The 12500-nt window shown below is 53.2% G+C and overlaps 3 non-coding genes across 3 annotated transcripts; all 3 read right to left on the reverse strand.

Moving 5' to 3' along the window:
• Nucleotides 1-3162: 3162 nt before the first annotated feature.
• On the reverse strand, nucleotides 3163-5053 carry LOC124729397. The gene has a single exon (XR_007007654.1). It is a non-coding gene; the product is annotated as a small subunit ribosomal RNA (ribosomal RNA).
• Nucleotides 5054-6247: 1194 nt separating this feature from the next.
• LOC124729405 lies at nucleotides 6248-6402 on the reverse strand. Its single transcript, XR_007007657.1, has one exon. It is a non-coding gene; the product is annotated as a 5.8S ribosomal RNA (ribosomal RNA).
• A 351-nt stretch (nucleotides 6403-6753) lies between these two features.
• On the reverse strand, nucleotides 6754-8662 carry LOC124729394. The gene has a single exon (XR_007007651.1). It is a non-coding gene; the product is annotated as a small subunit ribosomal RNA (ribosomal RNA).
• Nucleotides 8663-12500: the final 3838 nt, after the last annotated feature.

Below are 12500 nucleotides of genomic sequence, written 5' to 3' on the forward strand. Positions count from 1 at the left end.
ACCACATGTTCTGGGGTGCCCTGCACTGCGCCACAGTCACACGCTGGTGTAGCCTGCTTCCCAAACCTACATAGGTATGTTGGATATGGTCCATGTCCAGTAAGAAAGTGCAGCATTCCTCTCGTTGGCGTAAAAAATGTGAGTTTTATTCTTTCTTCTATGTCCGGTAGCAGCTCATAGGTTCTACGACCTGTATCTTCATTATTCCACTGATCTTGCCATAGTTCTAGCCCCCTCTTTTTAATGGTGTACTTGTCCCCTGCAAAAACCCCAAGTATTTCCCTGATTTTGTCCCTGTTCTCTTTTTGTACCCAGTACCAGGCAGCCTGTTCACGTATTTTTATATCTAATGGACAGATTCCCATTAACACTAACAGTGCTCCCCCCGGTGTTGTCCTATAGGCCCCTGCTGAACGTAGAAGCATATTCCGCTGCACTCTTCTTACGGCCATGGCAGGCATGACCCTCGTGAGTCTGTGTGCCCAGACTCCAGATCCGTATCCTATTATTGAGGTCAGGATGCTGTTGTGATATAGCTTAATTAAATTTGGAGGGAGGTGAAACCGCTTGTGACCAATTCCGATAAGATTGTTTAATAGAACCAATGATTTTTGTGATACGGTGTCAATATGTGATGCAAAGCTCCACCTCTCATCGATGATTACACCCAAGTATCGGGCCTCGCGGCGCCGAAGAACTGGTATACCATTAATTCTAACCGTCGGGTTCCTGACCAGTTGGCCTTTGAGAAGTAGGTATGTTGACTTATTGGGTGCGATCGTCATTTTGCTTCTGTGGCACCATGATGTAAGAACAGTTAGGGCTCTTTCCACTTTCGGCTCTAATTCCTCGCGGCTTCGGCCGCCGACCAGCAGGAGGAGGTCGTCAGCGTATGCTATGACCTCTAGCACATCGTCACAGTTCTTGAGATCTTCAAGTAAAGGCTCCATGTTAATGTCCCAAAAGAGAGGTCCCAGGACAGAGCCCTGAGGACATCCTTTGGTGACAATCTTCCTGACTATGCCGCTAGGGGCCGATAGCCAGACCTCCCTGTCTGCACAATAGCTCCTCAGACACCCATATAGCGGCCCTGGACAGTTCTTCTCCCGCAAGCAGGAAAAGAGTGAGGGCCACCACAGGTTGTCAAAAGCGCCACTGATGTCGACCATGATGCCGACGACATACTTGTGCGGGGTGGAGCCACAGACCTCAGCAGCCAGGGCGATTGCGTCAGACGCAGAACACCCAGACCGAAAGCCGAATTGTCTGTCACTCATCCCGCACAGCATGCGGTGTGCTGTCAGTCTGTTCGCTAGTAGCCTCTCAAAAAGTTTGCCCAGTACGTCCAACAAGCAGATAGGTCTATAAGATTTAATTTCTGTGGGATCTTTGTCTGGACTCTTTTTAATGATAATTACATTGGCTTTTTTCCATATTTCTGGGAATTTCCCGAGTTCCAAGCACTCGTTATACAACTTAGTGAGAGGAGCTACGAGCTGGGGGGCAAGGAATTGCACCACTTCCGCAGTAATGCCGTCCGGGCCAGGAGCTTTCCCTCTTTTGAGGGCCTTGATCTGGGCAGCGACCTCCTCCTCAGAGAAGGGGTAGACTCTGATGTTATTGTTATAGTCCCTTTGGTTTTCTCTCCTTATCCTTTTTTGTTCTTCAGTCTCATCTTCCTCCACGTCGTCAGGCAACAGAACCCGGAGGAGGGCCTCAGCAGTTTCCTGCCAAGTGCCCGTCATCCGGTCCCCGTCCCTGACGGTGGATAGCACCATTGGTGATCTTATCTTTTCTCGTACTAATTTATAAGGGACTCCCCATGGGTCTGTAGCCAATTGGCTTTTAACATAACTTTCCCAGCTTCTGAGTCTGACTGCCCTTAACTCCTGTTGGAATTGTTCTTTGCTTTCACGATAGATCTGAAGCCATCTTCGTTTTTCCCTCCAGACGACACTCCGCTGGTAGTACCTCCTTGCCCTCCTCACAGCCTGGCGCATCTGTCCCAGTTCGACCGACCATGGTGTGGGGGTGGCCGCTACGGCTCTCCTCCTGGTTGGTACGGCTGCCCGCACCGCTGTGGTGATCGCCTGCACCAGTCCTACGGCGCATTCTTCCACGTTTCCGTCACCTTCCAGCAATGTCGGAATGTTGCACTCCTCCGCGAGACGGTCCCAGTCAGCCTTGTTGTAATTAAGCTGCAGCTCCCACCCCATGTCCCAGTGGCACTCCCTTTCCCCAATGGAAAATGTTATTAAATTATGATCACTGGTGGTTACTTTGTCCCACACTTTCCATTTGTTGACCTTTGTGGCCAGGTTTGGTGTTATTAGTGTGATGTCAATATTTGTACCTTCTCCCCCTCCGCCAGTATATGTGGGGGGGTTCCCTTGTTGGTTGGCAACCACCAGTTGTAATGCCATGATTGTTTCCTCGGCTTTTAGCCCCCGATCATCGTGCGTGCCACTGAACCATAGGGGGGACTTTGCATTTATGTCCGCTGTCACAATCAATCTTCGTCCCTGCAATGCCGTGGCGACTTGTGTAAGTATTTCTAGAAATTCCTCTATTCCTCTTCCGTATTGGAAGTATATATTACAGATGTAAATCACCCCCGCGGGTGTTTGAAGTTCCACGACATTGCAGTGTTCGCCAGAGAACTGTGCAAGGACTGTAGCTCTAAATGATTTGTTGATAATTATAATTGCAGCCTTTGGGTCTACGTTGGAATGTATAATTTGCCAGTTGGCAGCCATGAATGGGATCCGCCCCGCTTGGGAGTACGGTTCCTGTAAGCAGAGTACATCTAGACTCTTCTCTTCCACCACCCTTCGGAGTTCCTGCAGGACCAGTTTGCTATTATGGGTGTTTATCTGGCCTACCTTTAGTTGGCTCACGTGGGAAGTATGTATGGATGTGTGATTCTGGCCACAATTTTGACCAGTCGTGGGCTACTCTGCCATTGGTTATCACTGATTGGTAGTATAGATCATCCATGTCGAATTTTTCGTTTCTTCTGTCAAAGACCTTTTTAACTAGATCTCGCAGGGCTCCGAAGTCGGTGGGGAGATTCATTGTCTTGAGCTGAATTCTGTCCACAGCCTCCATTACTGGAAATGTGACATCTCTTCCATACTCGTGGCCGACACGTACCACATGTCTCAATGCTATTGTGAGGATTGCCGGCTCCTCTAGTCTTGATAACTGTAGTGCGTGGTCATCTTTCCGGTAGCATCGGCAACGACAGAGTCAATGCCGCGTACCAGTCCGAAGACCTCACTAAATCATTCAATCGGTAGTAGCGACGGGCGGTGTGTACAAAGGGCAGGGACGTAATCAACGCGAGCTTATGACTCGCGCTTACTGGGAATTCCTCGTTCATGGGGAACAATTGCAAGCCCCAATCCCTAGCACGAAGGAGGTTCAGCGGGTTACCCCGACCTTTCGGCCTAGGAAGACACGCTGATTCCTTCAGTGTAGCGCGCGTGCGGCCCAGAACATCTAAGGGCATCACAGACCTGTTATTGCTCAATCTCGTGCGGCTAGAAGCCGCCTGTCCCTCTAAGAAGAAAAGTAATCGCTGACAGCACGAAGGATGTCACGCGACTAGTTAGCAGGCTAGAGTCTCGTTCGTTATCGGAATTAACCAGACAAATCGCTCCACCAACTAAGAACGGCCATGCACCACCACCCACCGAATCAAGAAAGAGCTATCAATCTGTCAATCCTTCCGGTGTCCGGGCCTGGTGAGGTTTCCCGTGTTGAGTCAAATTAAGCCGCAGGCTCCACTCCTGGTGGTGCCCTTCCGTCAATTCCTTTAAGTTTCAGCTTTGCAACCATACTTCCCCCGGAACCCAAAAGCTTTGGTTTCCCGGAGGCTGCCCGCCGAGTCATCGGAGGAACTGCGGCGGATCGCTGGCTGGCATCGTTTATGGTTAGAACTAGGGCGGTATCTGATCGCCTTCGAACCTCTAACTTTCGTTCTTGATTAATGAAAACATACTTGGCAAATGCTTTCGCTTCTGTTCGTCTTGCGACGATCCAAGAATTTCACCTCTAACGTCGCAATACGAATGCCCCCGCCTGTCCCTATTAATCATTACCTCGGGTTCCGAAAACCAACAAAATAGAACCGAGGTCCTATTCCATTATTCCATGCACACAGTATTCAGGCGGGCTTGCCTGCTTTAAGCACTCTAATTTGTTCAAAGTAAACGTGCCGGCCCACCGAGACACTCAATAAAGAGCACCCTGGTAGGATTTCAACGGGGTCCGCCTCGGGACGCACGAGCACGCACGAGGCGGTCGCACGCCTTCGGCTCGCCCCACCGGCAGGACGTCCCACGATACATGCCAGTTAAACACCGACGGGCGGTGAACCAACAGCGTGGGACACAAATCCAACTACGAGCTTTTTAACCGCAACAACTTTAATATACGCTATTGGAGCTGGAATTACCGCGGCTGCTGGCACCAGACTTGCCCTCCAATAGATACTCGTTAAAGGATTTAAAGTGTACTCATTCCGATTACGGGGCCTCGGATGAGTCCCGTATCGTTATTTTTCGTCACTACCTCCCCGTGCCGGGAGTGGGTAATTTGCGCGCCTGCTGCCTTCCTTGGATGTGGTAGCCGTTTCTCAGGCTCCCTCTCCGGAATCGAACCCTGATTCCCCGTTACCCGTTACAACCATGGTAGGCGCAGAACCTACCATCGACAGTTGATAAGGCAGACATTTGAAAGATGCGTCGCCGGTACGAGGACCGTGCGATCAGCCCAAAGTTATTCAGAGTCACCAAGGCAAACGGACCGGACGAGCCGACCGATTGGTTTTGATCTAATAAAAGCGTCCCTTCCATCTCTGGTCGGGACTCTGTTTGCATGTATTAGCTCTAGAATTACCACAGTTATCCAAGTAACGTGGGTACGATCTAAGGAACCATAACTGATTTAATGAGCCATTCGCGGTTTCACCTTAATGCGGCTTGTACTGAGACATGCATGGCTTAATCTTTGAGACAAGCATATGACTACTGGCAGGATCAACCAGGGAGCTGCGTCAACTAGAGCTGAGCAGCCGGCCGCCCGGGAGTGTGTCCCGGGGGCCCGCGCGAACACGCAAGCGTCCGCTCAATCATTCTGCAAACAGGAGGAGGCTGAGCTCCCCTGCACAATACACCTCGAAACCCTCTCAGGTCCCGGCGGCGCGCAGCGCCGTCCCAAGTACTTGGTCGGGTTCGAGAGAGGCGCAATCGCCCGGAGTTAGGCGAGTAGACGCTTTCGGTGCGACCACCCGTGCTCCCAACTGAGCTTGCCGCTGCCGACAGAGGCCCGGGAGCGTGCTGTCGTGGCATTGCCGGCGGGAGACAACACGCGCCACCTACGGTGACCGGCAGCTCCAACGCCAGCGCCACAGAAGGACAAAAGCCCCACTTGGGTGCCGAAGCGAACTCTCCCAGCACAGCGCACGCGCCAACACATCCGCACAGCTGCGATACAAACCACCAGCGAGAACCGCTGGGGCGACCGAGCAGCAGACGGCGTCGCGGCGCCGAGCGCCGGGCGGCGGCGCATCCTCAACGCACACAGTCCTCAATCGGACCAGCACACTGAAGATGTCCACCGCGCTTCGCACCGGGCCCGCGAGGACCTACTTTGGCCGCACGGCGCCGCGCGCAGGGTGCGCCGGCGCGCAGCTGCGACGCCTGCCGCGTCCGTCGGCCGGCGCGCCTGCCACTGGCCGCCCCCACCAGCCGGCTGTAGCGCGTGCGCCCACGCACCGCGCGGCCAGCACGCCGGGAGGCGCCCCCTCACCGGCCGGGGACGGTCCCACCCAGCCACCGCCGCGTATCGCTTCACACCCAGATGCCGTTCAGTTTCGTCGGCATGGTGGGTATCGCTGGAACAACCGGTTCGTACCTCAACCTATCGTCGCCATCACCGATTCACCCCTAGCGAGAACAACCGCACCACAACAGGTTACCATTTGTTCATTTGCGTAACTTCACCAGAAAACGCAGGCGTCCATCGCCATTTGCAACTTCAACGATTATTGCATGCCTGTGTCAGGTGTCACGCCACACTACGTCTGCCCACATACACGCAACAAAATGTGCACGCCTAGACAATACGTGGAAGGTGGCCCCCGTACGTATGCGATGTCCATTGCTCGAACGACTGTCAACCGGCCTCTGTAGCATGTCGCAGATATGGAACGCGGTGCACCATGCCATTCAGTATACGTAGCCGACCCTCAGCCAGACGTGGCCCGGGAACGGAATCCATGGACCGCAATGTGCGTTCGAAACGTCGATGTTCATGTGTCCTGCAGTTCACATGTCGACGCGCAATTTGCTGCGTTCTTCATCGACCCACGAGCCGAGTGATCCACCGTCCTGGGTGATCTTTTCTCAGTTTCCGCCGTCTCTTTCGAGACGGTCGCATAGGCGGGAGTGAGGCGTGTGGCGGCCCCTGTTCCAGCGTTCTGTGTCCAACGGCCTCACGGCCGACGGGCGTCGTACGGCTCCACACCGGAGCGGACAGGCACTCGGGCGAAAGTCATTCAAAACCGGCGCCAGGCGCCAGGTGCCGCAGGCCAGCCGCTCCAGCGCTTCAGCGCTCGTACCACACAACATTGCCGCTAGTTTTGAGAGGCACGCGTGGTTCCGCACGCGGCGCACGGCTACGGCGAGCCGTACAGGTAGCGTGTTGCGCGACACGACACGCACATCGAAAGACATGCAGTCTAGTCGGTAATGATCCTTCCGCAGGTTCACCTACGGAAACCTTGTTACGACTTTTACTTCCTCTAAATGATCAAGTTTGGTCATCTTTCCGGTAGCATCGGCAACGACAGAGTCAATGCCGCGTACCAGTCCGAAGACCTCACTAAATCATTCAATCGGTAGTAGCGACGGGCGGTGTGTACAAAGGGCAGGGACGTAATCAACGCGAGCTTATGACTCGCGCTTACTGGGAATTCCTCGTTCATGGGGAACAATTGCAAGCCCCAATCCCTAGCACGAAGGAGGTTCAGCGGGTTACCCCGACCTTTCGGCCTAGGAAGACACGCTGATTCCTTCAGTGTAGCGCGCGTGCGGCCCAGAACATCTAAGGGCATCACAGACCTGTTATTGCTCAATCTCGTGCGGCTAGAAGCCGCCTGTCCCTCTAAGAAGAAAAGTAATCGCTGACAGCACGAAGGATGTCACGCGACTAGTTAGCAGGCTAGAGTCTCGTTCGTTATCGGAATTAACCAGACAAATCGCTCCACCAACTAAGAACGGCCATGCACCACCACCCACCGAATCAAGAAAGAGCTATCAATCTGTCAATCCTTCCGGTGTCCGGGCCTGGTGAGGTTTCCCGTGTTGAGTCAAATTAAGCCGCAGGCTCCACTCCTGGTGGTGCCCTTCCGTCAATTCCTTTAAGTTTCAGCTTTGCAACCATACTTCCCCCGGAACCCAAAAGCTTTGGTTTCCCGGAGGCTGCCCGCCGAGTCATCGGAGGAACTGCGGCGGATCGCTGGCTGGCATCGTTTATGGTTAGAACTAGGGCGGTATCTGATCGCCTTCGAACCTCTAACTTTCGTTCTTGATTAATGAAAACATACTTGGCAAATGCTTTCGCTTCTGTTCGTCTTGCGACGATCCAAGAATTTCACCTCTAACGTCGCAATACGAATGCCCCCGCCTGTCCCTATTAATCATTACCTCGGGTTCCGAAAACCAACAAAATAGAACCGAGGTCCTATTCCATTATTCCATGCACACAGTATTCAGGCGGGCTTGCCTGCTTTAAGCACTCTAATTTGTTCAAAGTAAACGTGCCGGCCCACCGAGACACTCAATAAAGAGCACCCTGGTAGGATTTCAACGGGGTCCGCCTCGGGACGCACGAGCACGCACGAGGCGGTCGCACGCCTTCGGCTCGCCCCACCGGCAGGACGTCCCACGATACATGCCAGTTAAACACCGACGGGCGGTGAACCAACAGCGTGGGACACAAATCCAACTACGAGCTTTTTAACCGCAACAACTTTAATATACGCTATTGGAGCTGGAATTACCGCGGCTGCTGGCACCAGACTTGCCCTCCAATAGATACTCGTTAAAGGATTTAAAGTGTACTCATTCCGATTACGGGGCCTCGGATGAGTCCCGTATCGTTATTTTTCGTCACTACCTCCCCGTGCCGGGAGTGGGTAATTTGCGCGCCTGCTGCCTTCCTTGGATGTGGTAGCCGTTTCTCAGGCTCCCTCTCCGGAATCGAACCCTGATTCCCCGTTACCCGTTACAACCATGGTAGGCGCAGAACCTACCATCGACAGTTGATAAGGCAGACATTTGAAAGATGCGTCGCCGGTACGAGGACCGTGCGATCAGCCCAAAGTTATTCAGAGTCACCAAGGCAAACGGACCGGACGAGCCGACCGATTGGTTTTGATCTAATAAAAGCGTCCCTTCCATCTCTGGTCGGGACTCTGTTTGCATGTATTAGCTCTAGAATTACCACAGTTATCCAAGTAACGTGGGTACGATCTAAGGAACCATAACTGATTTAATGAGCCATTCGCGGTTTCACCTTAATGCGGCTTGTACTGAGACATGCATGGCTTAATCTTTGAGACAAGCATATGACTACTGGCAGGATCAACCAGGGAGCTGCGTCAACTAGAGCTGAGCAGCCGGCCGCCCGGGAGTGTGTCCCGGGGGCCCGCGCGAACACGCAAGCGTCCGCTCAATCATTCTGCAAACAGGAGGAGGCTGAGCTCCCCTGCACAATACACCTCGAAACCCTCTCAGGTCCCGGCGGCGCGCAGCGCCGTCCCAAGTACTTGGTCGGGTTCGAGAGAGGCGCAATCGCCCGGAGTTAGGCGAGTAGACGCTTTCGGTGCGACCACCCGTGCTCCCAACTGAGCTTGCCGCTGCCGACAGAGGCCCGGGAGCGTGCTGTCGTGGCATTGCCGGCGGGAGACAACACGCGCCACCTACGGTGACCGGCAGCTCCAACGCCAGCGCCACAGAAGGACAAAAGCCCCACTTGGGTGCCGAAGCGAACTCTCCCAGCACAGCGCACGCGCCAACACATCCGCACAGCTGCGATACAAACCACCAGCGAGAACCGCTGGGGCGACCGAGCAGCAGACGGCGTCGCGGCGCCGAGCGCCGGGCGGCGGCGCATCCTCAACGCACACAGTCCTCAATCGGACCAGCACACTGAAGATGTCCACCGCGCTTCGCACCGGGCCCGCGAGGACCTACTTTGGCCGCACGGCGCCGCGCGCAGGGTGCGCCGGCGCGCAGCTGCGACGCCTGCCGCGTCCGTCGGCCGGCGCGCCTGCCACTGGCCGCCCCCACCAGCCGGCTGTAGCGCGTGCGCCCACGCACCGCGCGGCCAGCACGCCGGGAGGCGCCCCCTCACCGGCCGGGGACGGTCCCACCCAGCCACCGCCGCGTATCGCTTCACACCCAGATGCCGTTCAGTTTCGTCGGCATGGTGGGTATCGCTGGAACAACCGGTTCGTACCTCAACCTATCGTCGCCATCACCGATTCACCCCTAGCGAGAACAACCGCACCACAACAGGTTACCATTTGTTCATTTGCGTAACTTCACCAGAAAACGCAGGCGTCCATCGCCATTTGCAACTTCAACGATTATTGCATGCCTGTGTCAGGTGTCACGCCACACTACGTCTGCCCACATACACGCAACAAAATGTGCACGCCTAGACAATACGTGGAAGGTGGCCCCCGTACGTATGCGATGTCCATTGCTCGAACGACTGTCAACCGGCCTCTGTAGCATGTCGCAGATATGGAACGCGGTGCACCATGCCATCACGGTGTGTGAGGAGAGACGACTAGGTCCGAATACATCAACAGACAGCTCATGCTGATCGCCATCCACGGCGTCCGTTCCTCCCACACGTCTCTATGGCGTACCACACTGCAATCCAGCTCTCATAGGGAGACGACACGTAGCTGCGTGCACAATATTTGCACTGTATGGTCCGCCGTTTTTGGGCGCAGTCGTTGTACGGTCACACATGTGCCACGATGTATCATTCGGTACATAAGGACGAATGTGCAGTACAGATTGTGGTTTACGCGTACGACATTAGCGGACGGTTGACACAGGCCGCACCACAACGTAGCCTGAGTACGTCGCATGCGAAGGGCATTGAACATGCAAACTTCTCACCAACCAGCTTGCGAAGGCAGGGGGGCAAGGTGGGGACGTGGGGAGGGGCGGCATGTACGTCCTGCTGCCATCCACATTACAGTGTACAGCAGGAGCATGTGGAAAGTCAGCAAGACTTGCAAGGTGTTTAACATGAAGCGATACACAGGGGAGCGGGCAGTGCGAGTAGCGAACTATATTGCGAGGGTTGCGGGTGGGCAACACTACACTAATTGAACGAGTCGTATAACAATTACAGAGCAGGTTTAGGCGACAACATGGGTTACGTTAGGGGACAACGTGGGTTACGTTAGGGGACAACGTGGGTTACTTTAGGGGACAACGTGGGTTAGGTTAAGGCACAACGTGGGTTAGGTTAAGGCACAACGTGGGTTAGGTTAAGGCACAACGTGGGTTAGGTTAAGGCACAACGTGGGTTAGGTTAAGGCACAACGTGGGTTAGGTTAAGGCACAACGTGGGTTAGGTTAAGGCACAACGTGGGTTAGGTTAAGGCACAACATGGGTTAGGTTAAGGCACAACATGGGTTAGGTTAAGGCACAACGTGGGTTAGGTTAAGGCACAACGTGGGTTAGGTTAAGGCACAACGTGGGTTAGGTTAAGGCACAACGTGGGTTAGGTTAAGGCACAACATGGGTTAGGTTAAGGCACAACATGGGTTAGGTTAAGGCACAACATGGGTTAGGTTAAGGCACAACATGGGTTAGGTTAAGGCACAACATGGGTTAGGTTAAGGCACAACATGGGTTAGGTTAAGGCACAACATGGGTTAGGTTAAGGCACAACGTGGGTTAGGTTAAGGCACAACGTGGGTTAGGTTAAGGCACAACGTGGGTTAGGTTAAGGCACAACATGGGTTAGGTTAAGGCACAACATGGGTTAGGTTAAGGCACAACATGGGTTAGGTTAAGGCACAACATGGGTTAGGTTAAGGCACAACATGGGTTAGGTTAAGGCACAACATGGGTTAGGTTAAGGCACAACATGGGTTAGGTTAAGGCACAACATGGGTTAGGTTAAGGTACAACATGGGTTAGGTTAAGGTACAACATGGGTTAGGTTAAGGTACAACATGGGTTAGGTTAAGGTACAACATGGGTTAGGTTAAGGTACAACATGGGTTAGGTTAAGGTACAACATGGGTTAGGTTAAGGTACAACATGGGTTAGGTTAAGGTACAACATGGGTTAGGTTAAGGTACAACATGGGTTAGGTTAAGGTACAACATGGGTTAGGTTAAGGTACAACATAGGTTAGGTTAAGGTACAACATAGGTTAGGTTAAGGTACAACATAGGTTAGGTTAAGGTACAACATAGGTTAGGTTAAGGTACAACATAGGTTAGGTTAAGGTACAACATAGGTTAGGTTAAGGTACAACATAGGTTAGGTTAAGGTACAACATAGGTTAGGTTAAGGTACAACATAGGTTAGGTTAAGGTACAACATAGGTTAGGTTAAGGTACAACATAGGTTAGGTTAGGTTAGGTTAGGTTACACGTTGTTGTAAGGAAAGGTGTAGGGGGGGGGGGGCGGGGGCGGCAGGTTCGTTGATAGTGATTATAGTAAGTGAATGCTTGTGACATGATCAGATTTGTCACGTCAGGATGCACCTTTGGCTTATTAGAGGCGGCGCTCCAATTCTATGCTTGTGTGAGACCTGTGTCTTTGACTCATGTCATTGTTTGTGCGCTGTGACAGGAGGTACTATTGTGATGTTGGGTGCACCGTTGTATAGGACATGTGTGGGTGTTGGTGCCTGGTCTGCGCAATGGTGGATGTCGAAAGGCTGGGATATTGTATTTTCCGCATGGACCTCCTGGTCTGGTTGTGATAGTGTGGATTGTGTAATGTGGCGGAGAAGATGCACTGGATGTTGTTCCATGCTGGTGCTTACATATTGTATGTGCGCCTGTTAGAAGCAGAGAGTGGTGCGTGATCAGAGTGTCTGGCTGACGTGTGGTTCCCATTGTGGGCAGACTCTTTCAGCATGTATACGGACAGTTGTGTATATTTGCTGTAGTTTGATGGCTCTGCATTGATTACTAATCAGCGCCGTGTGTACGGGTAATCTGGTTCCAGTCCAAAATGTTCCATCTGTGTACATTAGTGACAAAGACTCCCCCCATGCAGTGGGGCTCGGTCTGTTATAGCTCTTCCGCGTAATATATTTGCCCCACGTTTTTGCGACTGCGAGTGCGAGTGCAACGCGCATGGGGACCGACATGCTGATGGCTCGGTATCGGACGCCGTACAGTGAGCAACGCGATCGCGTCTCTCGCTCGTAAGTGGTACAG

Source organism: Schistocerca piceifrons, unplaced genomic scaffold (genome assembly GCF_021461385.2).
Source record: "Schistocerca piceifrons isolate TAMUIC-IGC-003096 unplaced genomic scaffold, iqSchPice1.1 HiC_scaffold_1207, whole genome shotgun sequence".
In the NCBI taxonomy this organism is placed as follows: Eukaryota; Metazoa; Arthropoda; class Insecta; order Orthoptera; family Acrididae; genus Schistocerca; species Schistocerca piceifrons.